General features: G+C 46.7%; 1 long non-coding RNA gene across 1 annotated transcript in view; it reads right to left on the bottom strand.

The window, feature by feature from the left end:
• The window catches only part of LOC148149664 (uncharacterized), a 37,773-nt gene extending 21,011 nt beyond the window's left edge, over positions 1–16,762 (bottom strand). The window contains exon 1 of the long non-coding RNA XR_015757723.1: positions 16,492–16,762. This is a non-coding gene — a long non-coding RNA (uncharacterized LOC148149664). The remainder of the gene's footprint in view (positions 1–16,491) is intronic.

The raw sequence follows: 16,762 nt of genomic DNA, 5'->3' as shown, positions 1-16,762 counted from the left end.
CTATACTCTCTCCAAAACTTCCACATCCTTCTGGTAGTGCAGCAACCAAAACTGCACACAACACTCCAAATGTGGCCTAATAATGGCTTAACTAACTGCAACATGGTTTGCCAAACTCTTGTACTCCATATGCCTTCTTAATCACCTTGGCAACCTGTGTTGCCACTTTTAGGGAACTGTAGACCTGCATGTTAATATTCCTAAGGGTTCTGCCATTTTCAGAATAAGTCACACCTAAATTTGATCCTTCAAAATGCATTACCTCGCATTTGTATCGAATAAATTCCATCTGCCATTTCTGTGCCCAAGTCGCCAATCTATCTATATCTTGTTGCATCCTTTCACAATTGTCGGCACTATCAGCAACTCCTCAAATCTTCATATCAAACTTATTAATCAGATCACCCAAATTTTCACCAGTTTGTTTGTATACACAAGCAACAGGGGACCTAATATTGATCCTTGTGGAACACTACTAGTTACCAATCTCAGTTCTGAAAAACACCTTCCACAGCTACCCTCTGTCTTCTATGACCAAGCCAGTTTTGTATCCATCTAGCCAGCCCACCTTGAATTCCATGTGATTTTAGTTTTTGTACCAAATCTTCAACATGCGGATCAATATTTTTTTCTTGAGCATGACAATTACAAGTCAAGGTAAGTGAATGGAGTTGAGGTAAAATTAGCCAAGAGTTACTTGAATAGTAAAAGAAGATCAAGCAATTAATTCAATAGCATACTTCTGGTTTGCATTGTATCAACATGGAAGACACAAATATTCCAAAAAGATCCATTATTATTTTCAGTTTATATAGAAACTTTGTTAGAAAATGTCGGTCTTTCATCCTACCTACATCAGTGATGAGAATAACATGAATAATATTTTGTTAATACTTAGCATATTTCTGCGAATTGTCTGGTATTTTGAGCCATCAGACTGTAGATGGTAAATTATTCGTTTGTTGATAAAGCTAAACTAGGCACAAAATGACTTTGTGGTACTACATTGTCATGTAACATATAAAATCTAGGTTACACAATGTTCTCATCAGATTCCTGAACATCTCAGAAATCTGAAAATCTCAACCAAAATCCTGCTACTCACCTTGTAATCTGCTCACCCCTTTTTTTTTAGATTAGATTAGATTAGATTACTTACAGCATGGAAACAGGCCCTTCAGCCCAACAAGTCCACACCGACCCGCCACCCACCCAGACCCATTTCCCTACATTTATCCTTTCACCTAACACTACGGGCAATTTAACTTGGCCAATTCACCTAAACCTGCACAGTTTTGGACTGTGGGAGGAAACCGGAGCACCCGGAGGAAATCCACGCAGACACGGGCAGAACGTGCAAACTCCACACAGAGAGTCGCCTTAGGCAGGAATTGAACCCGGGTCTCTGGCGGTGTGAGGCAGCAGTGCTAAGCACTGTGCCACCATGCCGCCTTCTAACTCAATGAACCCATGGACTGCAATGGTTCAAGTTGGCTCATCATCACCATCTCAATTAGAGATGAGGAATAACTGTTAACTTAGTCAGTGTCACCCACATACTATGAGAAAATGAAAAAGCAGACACATCAGATGCAGTAAGTGCTGCCATACTTAGAGTCATAGAATCATAGAGATGTATAGCACCAAACAGATCCTTCAGTCTAATTCCTCCATGTCGACCAGATAACTTAAATTAATCTAGATCCATTTGCAAGCATTTGGCCCATATTTCTACAAACCTTGCCTATTCATATATCCATCCAGATGTCTTTTAAATGTTGTACTTGTACCAGCCACCAGAGCTTCCTCTGGCAGTTCATTCCATATATATACCACCTTCTGCATGAAAAAGTTACCCTAGGTCCCTTTTAAATCTTTCGCCTTTCACCATAAACCTATGCCCTCTAGTTTTGGATTTCCCCTGCCCTAGGAAAAAAACTTTAGCTATTCACTCTATCCATGATATTATAAACTTCTACAAGGTCACCCCTCAGCCTCTGAAGCTCCAGAGAAAATAGCCCCAGCCTATTCAGCCGCTCCTTTTATCTCAAACACTTCTATCCTGGCAAGCGGCACGATGGCACAGTGGTTAGCACTGCTGCCTCACAGCGCCAGAGACCCGGGTTCAATTCCCGCCTCAGGCGACTGACTGTGTGGAGTTTGCACGTTCTCCCCGTGTCTGTGTGGGTTTCCTCCGGGTGCTCCGGTTTCCTCCCACCATCCAAAGATGTGCAGGTCAGGTGAATTGGCCATGCTAAATTGCCCGTAGTGTTAGGTAAGGGGTAAATGTAGGGGTATGGGTGGGTTTCGCTTCGGCGGGTCGGTGTGGACTTGTTGGGCCGAAGGGCCTGTTTCCACACTGTAATCTAATCTAATCTTTGTAAATCTTTTTTGAACCCTTTCAAATTTAACAACTTCCTTCCTATAACAAGGAGACTAAATTGAACACAATATTCCAAAAATGGCCAAACCAATGTTGATCACAAGGTGACCTCTGAACGTTTTTCCTTACTTTAGCTTTTCTATGGATCTTAAATAAACATTGATAAAAGAGTGACTAACAATAGGCATTGGGAAAAACTGGTAGCCATCAATCCTGCAGCTTGAGTTAATATCAGTCGATACAATCATTAATCTAAGCTGCTCAAAGAATATCACTTGGGATGAAATGGAATGAGTAGAATTTACATAATTGGGAGAAACCCTCCAGAAATTCATGGTGATCACGAATTTAATAAAAGTGTCTTTGTCCTGATTCTTAGTCATACATATGGTACTGCTTAAGTGCAAATCGCATATAAATCCGCACTTGACTGCAAAAAACACCATGAATAAACAAGTGGCATGGCAAAATATGTTTCCAATGTTTATATTACATGACATTTGAGATAATAACTGATTTGTATTCAAAAAATTACATTAATTGTAGTTAACATCTGGACTTGGAAGTGAAAAATAGGAAAAATGACATGGAAAAACTATGTCTGCCAAAACATTTTAATCAAATTTACTTATGAAGTGACAAAACTATTGTGCATAGACTCACATAAATACTGGACAAAAGTCAGGGAAAATTGCTATCATTCTCATAGCAACTATGGGTGTGTTACTGTCTCGGAATGTAACACACCCTGACTTATTGTGATGGAGGCAGATTTGTGGAGTTGATATTATTCTGTTTTAATCATTCATTTTAGCACTAGTGAATACTACAATACATTTGGATGTCAGTCAACCAGATCACTTGTTCTGTAATTCCAATATTGTAATTATTGAAATTCCAATTAAATTGTATTTAAAAGATAGCATAGTAACATCAACATAAGCACATAGGTAATTTACTTTAATTCTCACATTTCATTTTATTTTTTTTCTCCCTGTTGTCCCACACAGAATTTCTTGAGTGACTGAGCTGCCTGCTGGCTGTTACCACATAAATAACTCGCTCAGATATTCTATTCAGAGTGGAAAATCTATTTCTGTCTCTGAGCAGATTAAAACGTACCTACCTAATTCTAGATATTTTTGGCACTGGGGTTTCTTGTTGTAAACTTGTCCAAAAATTCACATCAGAAAATTGTAACTTTGTATGAATGACACCATCCTTTGCAGCTGACAGTGCACAGTGTTCTCCATGACTTTTGTTTCTCTGGCTCCCTGTGTCTCATCTTCACCATAGACATCCAATCCCTGTACACATCCATCCGCCATGACAAAGGCCTCCAAGTGCTCTATTTCTTCCTTTCCTGCCGACCCAACCAATACCCTTCCACTGACACTCTCATTCGTTTGGCTGAACTGGTCCTCACTCTCAACAATTTCTCCTTCGAATCCTCCCACTTCCTCCAGACCAAAGAGGTAGCCATGGGCATCTGCATGAACCCCAACTATACCTGCCTCTTCATTGGGTATGTGGAATAGTCCATTTTCCGCAGCTACACCGGCACCATTCCCTACCTTTTATACCGCTACATTATGACTGTATCGGTGCTACTTGTGCTCCCACGAGGAGGTTGAACAGTTCATCAACTTCATGAACACCTCACACTCCAACCACACATTTGCCTGGATGATCTCGGACACCTCCCTCCCCTTCCTGGACCTCTCCATCTCCATTTCCAGCGACTGACTCAACACGGACATCTCCTCCAAACCCACCAACTCACACAGCTACCTGGACTACACCTGCTCCCACCCTGCCTCCTGTAAAAATGCTATCCTTTATTCCCAATTTCTTTGCCTCTGCCGCATCTGCTCCCAGGAGCACCAATTCCACCATAGAACATCCCAGATGGCCTCTTTCTTTAAAGATCACAATTTCCCCTCCCACGTGGTCGATGATGCCCTCCAGCACATCTCCTTCACTTCCTGCACCTCCGCTCTTGAACCCCACCCCTCCAATTGCAACAAGGATGGACTGGATACATTGTATCATCCTCTGCCACTTCTGCCACCTACAATATACCCCACCACTAGGGATATGTTTACCTCCCCACCCCTATCTGTGTCCCAGAAAGACCATTCCCTCTGCGGCTCCTTTGTTAAGTCCACCCCCTCACCAACCAACCCTCCACATCCAGTACCTTCCCCACCACCGCAAAAACGACAAGCCCTGCAACCACATCTCCCCTCTACCTCTGTCCAAAGCCCCAAAGGAGCCTTCCACATCCAACAGAGATTTACCTGCACTTCCACACGTGTCATTTACTGTGTCTGTTGCTCTCGATGTGGTCTCCTCTACATTGGGGAGACAGGATACCACGGAATGTTTCAGAGAACATCTCTGGGACACACGCACTAAACAACTCCAGCACCCTGTGGCCGAACACTTCAACTCCTCCTCCCCCCCGCACTCCGCCAAGGACATGCAAGTCCTGGGTCTCCTCCACCACCAAATTCTAGCCATCCGACGCCTAGAGGAAGAACGCCTCATCTTCCCCCTTGGGACCATCCAACCCCATCCAAACAATCCAGGTCTTTTTCAATATATAATTTCAGTTACATCACACTCTAAACTTTTGCTATAAATTCTCTGTCTTAAGATCTTATACTTCACAACCACCTGATGAAGGAGCAACGCTCCGAAAGATAGTGCTTCCAAATAAACCTGTTGGACTATAACCTGATGTTGCGTGATTTTTAACTTTGTCTACCCCAGTCCAACACTGGCACCTCCAAATCAAGAAACTTGCTGATCCACTTGCCAAGTGGATGTGAGATGGAGTGAGATGCCCCTGACATCGAGATCTGCCCTTCCACATTTTTCAGCCATTCCTACTATCAATCTCATCATGGTCCACTTGGCTCAGACGCCTGTAAGATTTTGCTGCTAATGGGCGTTTGCACTGAGCAAGGTACAAGAAACCTCCCAGAATTAGAGATCCAGATGATCAGGGAGAATGAAGAGTCAAAGGAAATTGGCGTTATAAGAAAGTTGGTCTAGAGAAATTAATATGGCTGAAAGTTGATTAGTTTCTGGGACCTGATAATCTACATCCCAGAGCATTGAAGTAAGTGGCTGTAGAGATAATCTAGCTCCCACGAGGAAGGTGAACAGTTCATCAACTTCACCAACACATTCTAGCCCGACCTTAAATTCACCTGGATCTCTGACACCTCTCTCCCCTTCCTGGACCTCTCCATCTCCATCAATGGTGACCAACTCAACACTGACATTTTCTACAAACCCACCGACTCCCACAGCTACCATATCTCCTCCCACCCTGCCTCCTGCAAAAGTGCTATCCCGTATTCCTAATTCCTCTGCTTCCGCCACATCTGTTGCCTGAAGGACCATTTCCACCACAGAACACACCAGATGGCCTCCTTCTTTAAAGACTGAAATTTCCCCTCCCCTGGTTGATGATGCCCTCCAGTGCATCTCATTCACATCCCGCACCTCCGCCCTTGAACCCCAGCCCACCAACCACAACAAGGACAGAACATCCCAGTCCTCACCTTCCACCCCGCCAACCTCTGTATACATTACATCATCCTCCACCATTTCTGGCAACTACAAATGGACCCCACCACCAGGGATATATTTCCCTCCCACCCTATCCGCTTTCCGTAAAGACCGTTCCCTCTGCGACTACCTCGTCAGGTCCACGCCCCCCACCAACCCACCCTCCCCTCCCGGCACCTTGCCCTGCCACCACAGAAATTGCAAGACCTGTGTGCTCATACCTCCCCCCTCACCTCCATCCAAGGCCCCAAAGGAGCCTTCCACATCCATCAAAGTTTCACCTGAACTTCCATTTACTATATCCGTGGCTCCCAATGTGGTCTCCTCTACATTGAGGAGACAGAACGCCTACTCGCAGAGTGCTTCAGAGAACATCTCCGGGACACCCACACCAATCAACCCCACCGTCCTGTGGCCAAACACTTTAACTCCCCCCTCCCACTCTGCCGAGGACATGTAGGTCCTGGGCCTCCTCCATCACCACTCCTTTACCACCCGACGCCTGGAGGAAGAACACCTCATCTTCCGCCTCGGGACCTTCTAACCCTAGAGCATCAAGGTAGATTTCACCAGTTTCATTTCCCTTAGCCCCACCTTATCCCAGTTCCAACCTTCCAGCTCAGCACTGTCCTGATGACCCATCTCATCTGTCCATCTTCCTTCCCACCTATCCGCTTTACTCCCTTTGACCTATCACCTTTACCCCCCCCATCCATCCACCTATTGCGCTCTCAGCTACCTTCCACCCCCAGCCATACCTCCCTCCCATTTATCTCTCCACCCCCGAGGCTCCCAGCCTCATTCCTGATGAAGGGCTTTTGCCCAAAACGTCAATTCTCCTGCTCCTCGGATGATGCCTGACCTGCTGTGCTTTTCCAGCACCACTCCTTGACGCTAATCTCCAGCATCTGCAGTATTCACTTTCACCTAGATAATCTACATAGGCAAGTGATCATCTCCTAAAATTCCATAGATTTCGGTACAATTCCTGTTGATTGGAAGGTAGCAAATTTCATCACATTGTTGAAGAAACAAGAGGGTAATTAGGGAACTAGGTAAAAACAAGGACTGCAGATGCTAGAAGCCAGAGTCTAGATTAGAGCGGTGCTGGAAAAGCACAGCAGGTCAGGCAGCATCTGAGGAGCAGGAAAATCGATGTTTCGGGCAAAAGCCCTTCATCAAGAATAGGGAACTACAGGTCTGTCAACCTTACATTAGTAGTAGGGAACATGCTACAGTCTCTTTTAAAATAGTGATAAATGGACATGGATAAAAATTACCTGAATGGGCACAGTCAACATGAATTTGTGAATGGAAAGTCATGTTTGACAAACTAGTTGGAGGTTTTTGAGAATATTACGAACAGAATTGAAAAACAAGAGTCGATGAACATAGGCATTTTGAATCAACTTGTTTCGACATGTTGTAACATATTTCCAATGATGGGGCTTGAACCTACTAGCTGAGAGGTACAGATGCAACTACTGTGCCCCAAGACTCCTCAATAATATAGTATACTCAGATTTTCAGAAGATTTTTGATAAAGTACCTGGGGGTACAGGAAGAGGTTTAGCAAAGTTAATTGGATTGGTGATTGGTCAATAGACAGAAAACAGAGAGTCCGAAAACAAGTGTCATTCTCACAATTACACACTGTGACTAGACATGTACTGCCAGAATCTGTACTAGGGCCCCAGCTGCTCATAACATATATCAAAGATTTGAACATCAAACCAGTCTTGCCACATCTAGACATTATTGTGGTGGACATTTAAACAACTCAGCTTTGGAGGAAATTCCACAAATATCTGCATCCTGAATGGTGGGGGAGCTCAGCATATCAGTGCAAAAGATAAAGCTGAAGCAGTTGCAACAATCTTTCGACAGAAGTATCAAGTGGGTAATCAGTCAGAGTCGATATGGTTTTGACATAATTCAACAATTCATTGATGTTCTTTGTGGAAATAATGTGCTATGGATAATGGGGATGTATTGCACCTGGATTTTCAGAAGCAATTTGATAAGGTGGCACATCAAAGGTTATTGCAAAAGGTAAAGCTCGGGGTATGTGTTACAACTTACTGGCATGGATAGAAGGTTGGCTAGCTAACAGGTAGCAAAGAATAAACATAGATTGATCACTTTCTGGTGGCAAAATGTAATGAGTGGTGTGCCATCAGGATCAGTGATAGAGTCTCAAATGTTTACAATGTTATATTAATGTCTTGGATGAAGGGACAGAACAAAAGCATAATTACTCAATCTGCGGATGATCCAAAGAAAATAAGTTATGAAGAAGACATAAAGAAACTACAAAGGGATGCAGACAGATTGAGTGAGCGGGCAAAGACCAAGCAAATTGGGTAAAATGTGGGAGAATTGTCCATTTCTGCAGGCGGGATAAAAAAGAAGCATATCATCAAAATTATGAGCAATTACAGAGCTCTGAAATGCAGAGGAATCTGGGTGTCTGACTACACTAATCATAAAAGGCTAGTATGCATGCACAGCAAGTAATTAATAGTTATTATTTACTCCAAGGGGAATTGACGTCAAAACTAGGGAGGATATGCTTCAATTCTACATAACTTGGTGATACCACATCTCTGTACAGTATTTGTCTCCTCACTTAAGAAAGTAATTGCATTAGAAATAGTCCAGCGAAGGTTTGCCAGACTAATACCTGGAATCAGTAACTTGTCTAATAAGGACAGGTTGGACAGGCTAGGCTTGTACTGGCAAGGGCATGAATTATTCTAAGGGCTTGTAAGAGCTTGAGGAGTCTTGACAGAATGCAGATACGAAATTTCTTCTTGTGGTAAAATCTAGAATTAGATATTATGATTTCAAAATAACATGTTGTCCAATTAATACTGAGTTAAGGAAACTTTTTTGTTCAAAGACTGCCATAAATCTTAGGAGGTCTTTTCCTTAGTAGACAGTGAAAGCAGTGTCTTTGAATTTGTTTTATGATCGGGGTAGATAGATTCCTGACAAGTAAATGGGTGAAAGTAAGGAATATTCAGATTCGTCTTGATTTAATGAATGGTGGAGCAGGCTTGAGATGCTGAGTGGTCTAATCTGGTCCTAATTCATTTGTGTATTTAATAGTGTGTATTTGGCCCTTCATATCTTTGCTGGCTGTCTTTTTCTCACCTTCCAGCTCATGATCAATAATTCGGTGTATATCGATACTTTATGGGCGGCACGGTGGCACAGTGCTGCCTCACAGCACCAGAGACCCGGGTTCATTTCTCGCCTCAGGCAACTGTTTGTGTGGAGTTTGCACATTCTCCCCGTGTCTGTGTGGGTTTCCTCCGGGTGCTCCGATTTCTTCACACAATCCAAAAATGTGCAGGTTAGGTGAATTGGCCATGCTAAATTGCCCGTAGTGTTAGGTGAAGGGGTAAATGTAGGGGAATGGGTCTGGGTGGGTTACGCTTCGGCGGGTCGGTGTGGATTTGTTGGGCCGAAGGGCCTGTTACCACACTGTAAGTAATCTAATCTAAGTTCATAAGCAAGTTTTTTTTAACATACTAAGGATTTCCATCTCTATCACCATTCCAGGCAATGAATTTCAGAATCCCGCTATCCTGTGTGAAAAATATAATCCTTAACTCTTCATTCTTTTTTTTTTATTTCAAAATTATACTTTATTCATAAAATACTCTGATGATCTGTACAACTGGACATGCCATACATATGTAAACATTCCATTTGTTTGCATACCGAAAACAGAGTAATCATTCCTATTTATAGGTCTGTACGAGTATATTTTATTGCTGAAGTGTCAGCAGAGCCCAAATGACTGCACGGGGCTCCCTGTTCTTCGTTAGGCAGGCAGATGTTACACGGTGGTCTTTCCCCACCGCGCCTTGGCGGCAGCTGCCCCAAGATTCAGCGCGTCCCTCAACACGTAGTCCTGGACCTTGGAATGTGCCAGTCTGCAACACTCAGTCAGGGTCAACTCCTTCAGCTGGAAGATCAGCAGGTTTCGGACCGCCCAGAGAGCGTCCTTCACCGAGTTGATGATCCTCCAGGCACAGTTGATGTTCGTCTCGGTGTGCGTCCTGGGGAACAGACCGTAGAGCACGGAGTCCCGCGTCACGGCGCTGCTCGGGACGAACCTCGACAAACACCACTGCATTCCTCTCCAGACTTCTTCTGCGTAGGCACATTCCAGAAGGAGGTGTGTGACAGTCTCGTTCCCCCCGCAGCCGCTTCAAGGGCAGCATGCGGTGCGGCTGAGAGTCCGGTCGTGCATAAAGGATCTCACAGGCAGAGCCCTTCTCACCACCAGCCAAGCCATGTCTTGGTGCTTGTTGGAAAGTTCTGGCGATGAGGCATTCTGCCAAATGGCTTTGACAGTCTGCTCAGGGAACCGCTCGATAGGATCCGCCCTCTCCTTTTCCCGAAGGGTCTCAAAGACACTACGTGCTGACCACTTCCTGATGGTCTTGTGGTCAAAGGTGTTTTTCTTCATAAACTTCTCCATGAAGGACAGGTGATACTGAATGGTCCAACTACTCGGAGCGTTCCACGGCAGCGAGGCCAGGCCCATCCTTCGCAACACCGGGGACAGGTAGAACCTCAGTACGTAGTGACACTTGGTGTTTGCGTACCGAGGATCCACGCACAGCTTGATGCAGCCACACAAAGGTGGCCATCAGGGTGAGGGTGGCATTGGGTGTATTTTTTCCCCCGTTGCCCAGATCTTTGTACAGCGAGTCCCTTCGGACCCGGTCCATCTTTGACCTCCATATAAACTGGAAGATGGCCCGGGTGACTGCAGCGGCACAGGTTCTGGGAATAGGCCAGACCTGTGCCACGTATAATAGCAATGACAGTGCCTCACACCTGATGACCAGGTTTTTTCCCGCGATGGAGAGTGACCATAGCTTCCATCTGCCCAGTTTCTGCCTCACTTTGCTGATACGCTCCTCCCAAGACTTGGCGCACGCCCCAGCCCCTCCGAACCAAATACCCAGCACCTTCAGGTGGTTGGTCCTGACGGTGAAGGGGATTGAGGATTGGTCGGCCCAGTTCCCGAAGAGCATGGCCTCGCTTTTGCCTCGGTTTACCTTGGCCCCCAATGCCCGTTTGAACTGGACACATATGCACATAAGCCTGCGCACGGACAGCGGATCCGAGCAGAAAACGGCGACGTCATCCATGTACAGGGAGGCCTTAACCTGCAGGCCCCCGCTATCAGGAATAGTCACCCCTCTCAGGCTCGCATCCTTCCTGATGGACTCGGCAAATGGCTCTATGCAGCACACAAACAAGGCAGGAGAGAGAGGGCAGCCCTGCCTGACTCCAGATCTGACTGGGTAGCTATCTGATTCCCACCCATTGATTGAGACTGCACTGACAATGTTGGTGTGGAGCAGTCTGATCCAATTGCAGATTCCCTCCCCAAAGCCCATTTTGGAGAGAACATCTCTCATATACCTGAGTGATATCCTGTCAAAGGCTTTCTCCTGGTCCAGGCTGATCAGGCAGGTGTCCAACCCTCTGTCCTGCACGTAGGCAATCGTATCCCTGAGGAGTGCGAGACTCTCAGCGATCTTCCTGCCCGGCACAGCACAGGTTTGGTCAGGGTGAATCACCGATCCCAGAGCAGACCTGACCCGGTTGGCGATTACCTTTGACAGAATTTTGTAATCCGCATTCAATAGTGAGATTGGTCGCCAATTTTTGAGTTCCTCCCTCTCCCCCTTCCGCTTGTAGATGAGGGTGATGATGCCTTTCCTCATGGATTCACTCATGGTACCTGCCCGAAGCATAATGACATACACCTCCAGCAGGTCCTGGCCAATCAAGTCCCACAGAGCGGAATAGAGCTCGACTGGTAAGCCGTCGCTTCCGGGAGTTTTATTCTTTTCGAAGGACTCGAGGGCATTAGTCAGCTCGTCCAGAGATAGCGGCCGGTCCAGTCTCTCCCGTGTTCTGTCGTCTAAGGCCTCCGTGATAGAGGACAGGAACGACTGGGAGGCCGCGCTGTCGGTCGGCTTCGCGTAATACAGACTGGCATAGAAGGAGTTACTGATCCTCATGACGTCAGCCTGAGATGACGTTATCGAGCCATCTTCTTCCTTCAGGCTGCTGAGCACGGAGCTCTCTTTGTGCACCTTCTGGAAGAAGAAACGTGAGCACGTCTCGTCCTGCTCCACCGAGCGGACCCTGGACCGGAAGATTATCTTGGAGGCCTCCGAAGCAAAGAGCGAGGCTTGCTGGCCCTTCACCTCCTTGAGGTCCTCCATGACATCCACCCCCATCATCTGCAGCAGGAGCAGGTTCTGCATACTTTCCTGGAGCTGGGACAGTTTTCCCTGCCTCTCTCTCGCCTCCTGAACACCTTTGAGGATGAAGAACCTCTTGATGTTCCCTTTTACTGTTTCCCACCAGTCCGCTGGGGACTCAAAGAGGGGCTTCACGGTTCTCCAACCTGCGTAGTCCCTCTTGAGCTCCTCAATGTTTCCCGGGGTCAACAGCTTTGTGTTCAGCTTCCACATTCCTTACCAGCCCACTGCTCGTCCTGTAGGTGACAGTCAGCCAGCAGGAGGCAGTGGTCAGAGAAGAACACCGGCTTGACATCGGTGGATCTGACCGAGAGCGTTCGGGACACAAACAGGTAATCTATCCTTGAGCGGATAGACCCGTCTGCCCGTGACCAGGTGTATCTACGCTGTGCTCTGTCCGCAGGAATGCTGAAGACGTCGTGCAGCTTGGCATCTTTTACCGTGTCCATCAGGGCTCTGGACGTGGCGTCCAGTTTACTGTCCCCCCGCCGGATCGTCCATCTGCATCAATGATACAGTTGAAGTCTCCGGCCAGAATGACCGGCCTGGCCGTAGCCAGCAACAGTGAAAGCTGCTGCAGGACGGCCAACCGTTCACTCTTACCCACTGGGACGTACACATTAATCAGTCTCAGGGAAGCATTCCTGTACATGACGTCGGCGAGGAGGAGGCGCCCGCCCACCACCTCCTTAACCTCGGAGATGGTGAGGTTGCCTCCTCGCAACAGGATATCCAGGCCGGAGGCGCGGCTATCGTTGCCCCCCGACCAAACTGACGGCCCATGGGCCCACAAGCTCGACCATCTCCTGTAGCTGTTGAGGTGTGGTATCCCACACTCCTCCAGAAACAGGACGTCGGCTTTAACGTTGGCCAGGAAGGCCATCGTAGAAACACATCGCGTAGCCGATTTGATGCTACGCCCATTGATGCTGGCAATTTTTAACCCCATTTTAACAGTTTACAAGGTTGACACTGTCCATTTGTTGCTGGTCTTGCCCCTCTGGGGTAGCTGTGTGCATCCCCGTGGTGACGGTAAACTGCTGGACCCTCCCAGGGCTGAGGTAGCTGTCCGGCTCCAAGCTGAAGCCATTTCCCCACTCTGGTGTCTTCGGGTCGGGCCCAGGGTCCGCATAGTCCAGTTCTCCATCTGACAGCAGGGCTGTCACAGGACCGCTGCTCCCACTTACCTGGAGCTGTGGGCCGGTGGGTACCTCTTAGTTCTCACCAGGTCGGGGGAGGCCTTTACCCGTCCCCTCAGAGGGATCATCTTTTCCTGCTTGGGCGGTGCTGCCCTCCTTTTTCCCTGCGGCGCTCTGTCTCTTCCTCTGGTGACGACCCTCCTTGCGCCCGTCCTCACCGTCGGAAGAGCTGCCTGTATCCTCGTCATGTAGGTGTCGCTTCCCCCTTCGCTGGGTGGCTTTGGGAGCTTTCCTCTTCCTGCTTTCGACAGTAATCCAGTCCTCTGCCTCCTTTGATCCCTCCTCTTCCATTTCCTCCGTCTGTCTTGAAGGAGCTTGGATCGGCTGCTGCACCTCCCCGCTGTCTGCCGTCTGCTCCGCTCCAGCCTGCCCTTCCTTCTGGGTGCCTCCAGACACCGTCCCCTTTATGCTTGAAACGTCAAATCTCCTGCTCCTCAGATGCTGCCTGACCTGCTGTGTTTTTTTTCCAGATCTGAACTCTGATCTGCATCATCTGCAGTCCTCACCACTATCACCTGATGAAGGAGCAACGCTCCGAAAGCTGGTGTGCTTCCAATTAAACCTGTTGGACTATAAGCTGGTGTTGTGTGATTTTTAACTTTGTACATCCCAGTCCAACACCGGCATCTCCAAATCATGCAGAGAAGTTTCGCCTTGTTCCTGTTTCCTGAAGTCCAATCACCATAAAGCTGTTCCCTCTGGATTTAGATCAACGAAAGAGAGATGTCTCCAAATTTATTTTTTTCATAATCCTCATGATTTTAACATTTATTAAATTTCCCCTCATCCCCGCCTTTATCCAAGGAGCACAGTCCCACTTTCTCCAATTTAGCCACAAAATTGAAAGTCCTCAACCATGAATCAATTCTTGCAAACTGCACCCACCCTAGTGGCTTTACATTCTTGCTTAAACGGTGTGTAGCGTACTGGTCAGTTGTGAGACTTTGACAAAATCCTTGCTACGCCAAAACGTGCGACCTATTCTCCTTAGAACCTTCTCCAGAAATGTTTCCCAATCGAACAAACCGGTTCAGTCACACACCGCGGCTAGTGGGAGTCTGTTGTGCAATAGATTAAGGACAAACTTTGTTAAGTTTACCACAGTAACTATACATCCGGAGTATTTCACTGTGTCGAACGTCATTCAAGGCAGAGCACAAATACAAGATTTTTTTCGTTTAATCCAAATATTTGTAATTGTAAGAGTTAGATATTGCTGGAAACACCGGGGTGTTGTCGGGTAAAATAACTGCAAAAATACAGTGACATTTCACGAAATATAGGACTGAGGGTGGACAGTTCACTGGGGGAAAGCAGGATATGTCGTGTGACCCACCCCTTGTGTGATCTGTTCCTAATAATCCCGTTCCCGGCAAGAAATAGCCGCTGGGAGCGCACCTTCCGCTTTAAACTGAATGAAACGGAGCTGGTAATGTTCATGGACTTCGCACTTCCGATATAGATTTAATGACAGAACCGCCCATCAATCGGAATTCCAGAAACATCCTGCTTAAACTTTGCATATGTTCCCGTCATGGAAAATAGACAGTCACTTCCAGTGAAATTTGTTCCTTTCCCCGCCTCCTCAAAATAGATTATTGAGCAGCCTTATTGTTCCACAGATCCCGCCCAGAGTTTATCAGCGGGAATTTCCCTGACCCCCCTGGCGTTCTCAGTGCTACATTGCTGTTTTAATATCAGCATAAAACCAGCGGCTCTTTGATCTCACACTCCCTGACCTCCGTTTTGAGCTTTTACTGTCCATTTCTTTGTTGTGCCTCTTTCGGTGTGACTTCCAACCGAAGTGTTTCGCTCCAATAATTCTTTTCCACTTTTGCTTCTGATTGTTGCCAAAGACAAAGCCAGATCTCTTCACTATTATTGTATTATTACACTTCTTAGCAGATTTCTGTACATACATCGCCTCGCTCCACGAATTAACAGAGCGTCTAATTTACTCTGTTCAACTCCAGCTACAAACAGATTTTATTTTAAACTGAAGAGGGCGTCAGATTAAAATGCTTAGGGACTTTCAGTTTGCCCCTTTCCCCGTACTGTACTGTGGCACAATATATCCGGGGAGGGAACGGTCATTTCTGTCGGACTATTGTTATACTAGCGTTTCAACTCTCAATAAGGTTTCCCCGTCTAAATTTGACCCTTCTGGGAAGGGTTGCAGGGCTGGTCTGAATTTGACTTCTCCTGCATTTAAGACGCGGGAAATGCCTTGTATTCCAATCATGTTTCTTTTAAATTACATTTTTTTCCTAAATCCCTCCACTATCTTCCGCGTCAATGATACAACCGAACGATGAGACCAACAGGCGAAGCTTGGTGTTACAGATCCAGACAATCGAACATTTTTTACAAGTAGAACGGATGATTAGAAGTAAATACGTCAGTTTCTGCTGGAAGAACTCCGCACAGTAAATCTAAACTTTCTAGTGTGAGAAATAACTTTAGGAAGATGATCTGAAAGCCATTGACATTACAACGCCCATTCAATGCGTTACTTAAGCATAGCAGCAGTCTACCATTTCCAATTTATTATGCGCGTAGGTTTCTCCACTCTTCTAGATAACCCCGGATTCATATCAGGATAGATGCAATAAACCAAAATGTTATTGCACACTTTTGGAGCGGGTGGGACTTTAACCCAGGTCTCCTGGCTCAGAAATAGGGACACTACCGCGGCACGAACAAGATGTGTTCGGAATTGAACCAGAGCAGAAACATTTGATCTCTGAACGGGTTAAGAGTAGGACAGAAATGGTAACATGTGGAATCCATGAAGCTGCAGTCCAGCTCGTTTGCATCGCAACGGGGAAAGAAACTGGAAATTCTGCGGTTGCAACATTCAGTTGGTTATGAGTAGATGACCCCTTTTCCCTGCACTGAGCGGCGCTGGATCAATGAACTGGAACAAGGGCCGGCAGCAGACCGCCGGATTCTGGGCAAGGTGGCTCCCCCGATTGACAAGTAAGGCAGCCAATGATAATGCGCTAGTGTGGCGTCACAATCCCACCTTGAGCCAATCGGCGTTGGGGAAAGCCGGCAGGGACTCGCGTCTTCTCAATGGGGTGAGCGAGGGTCCAATCAGCGGTGGGAAGAGGCGGGATCGGTCGGTGCCGTACATTGAGAGGGTTGTAGTTCGGAGCTTCACTCTGGGAATAGAGGAGGCTGTGCTTCTGGACTACAAACACCAGCCTGCTTCCAGCTCCGCCCTCAGCCTGTGTTACTGAACGGGGCTGGCCCAGAGGTCCCCACAGACTTGGAGATGTTATATTAGGAGGTGC

The sequence above is a fragment of the Chiloscyllium plagiosum genome, unplaced genomic scaffold, assembly GCF_037043375.1.
Source record: "Chiloscyllium plagiosum isolate Xiang-an unplaced genomic scaffold, Cpla_swu_hap1 HiC_scaffold_7, whole genome shotgun sequence".
NCBI lineage: Eukaryota > Metazoa > Chordata > Chondrichthyes > Orectolobiformes > Hemiscylliidae > Chiloscyllium > Chiloscyllium plagiosum.
The sequence above is the reverse complement of the archived record's forward strand: the minus strand, read 5'-3'. Positions and strand labels throughout refer to the sequence as shown.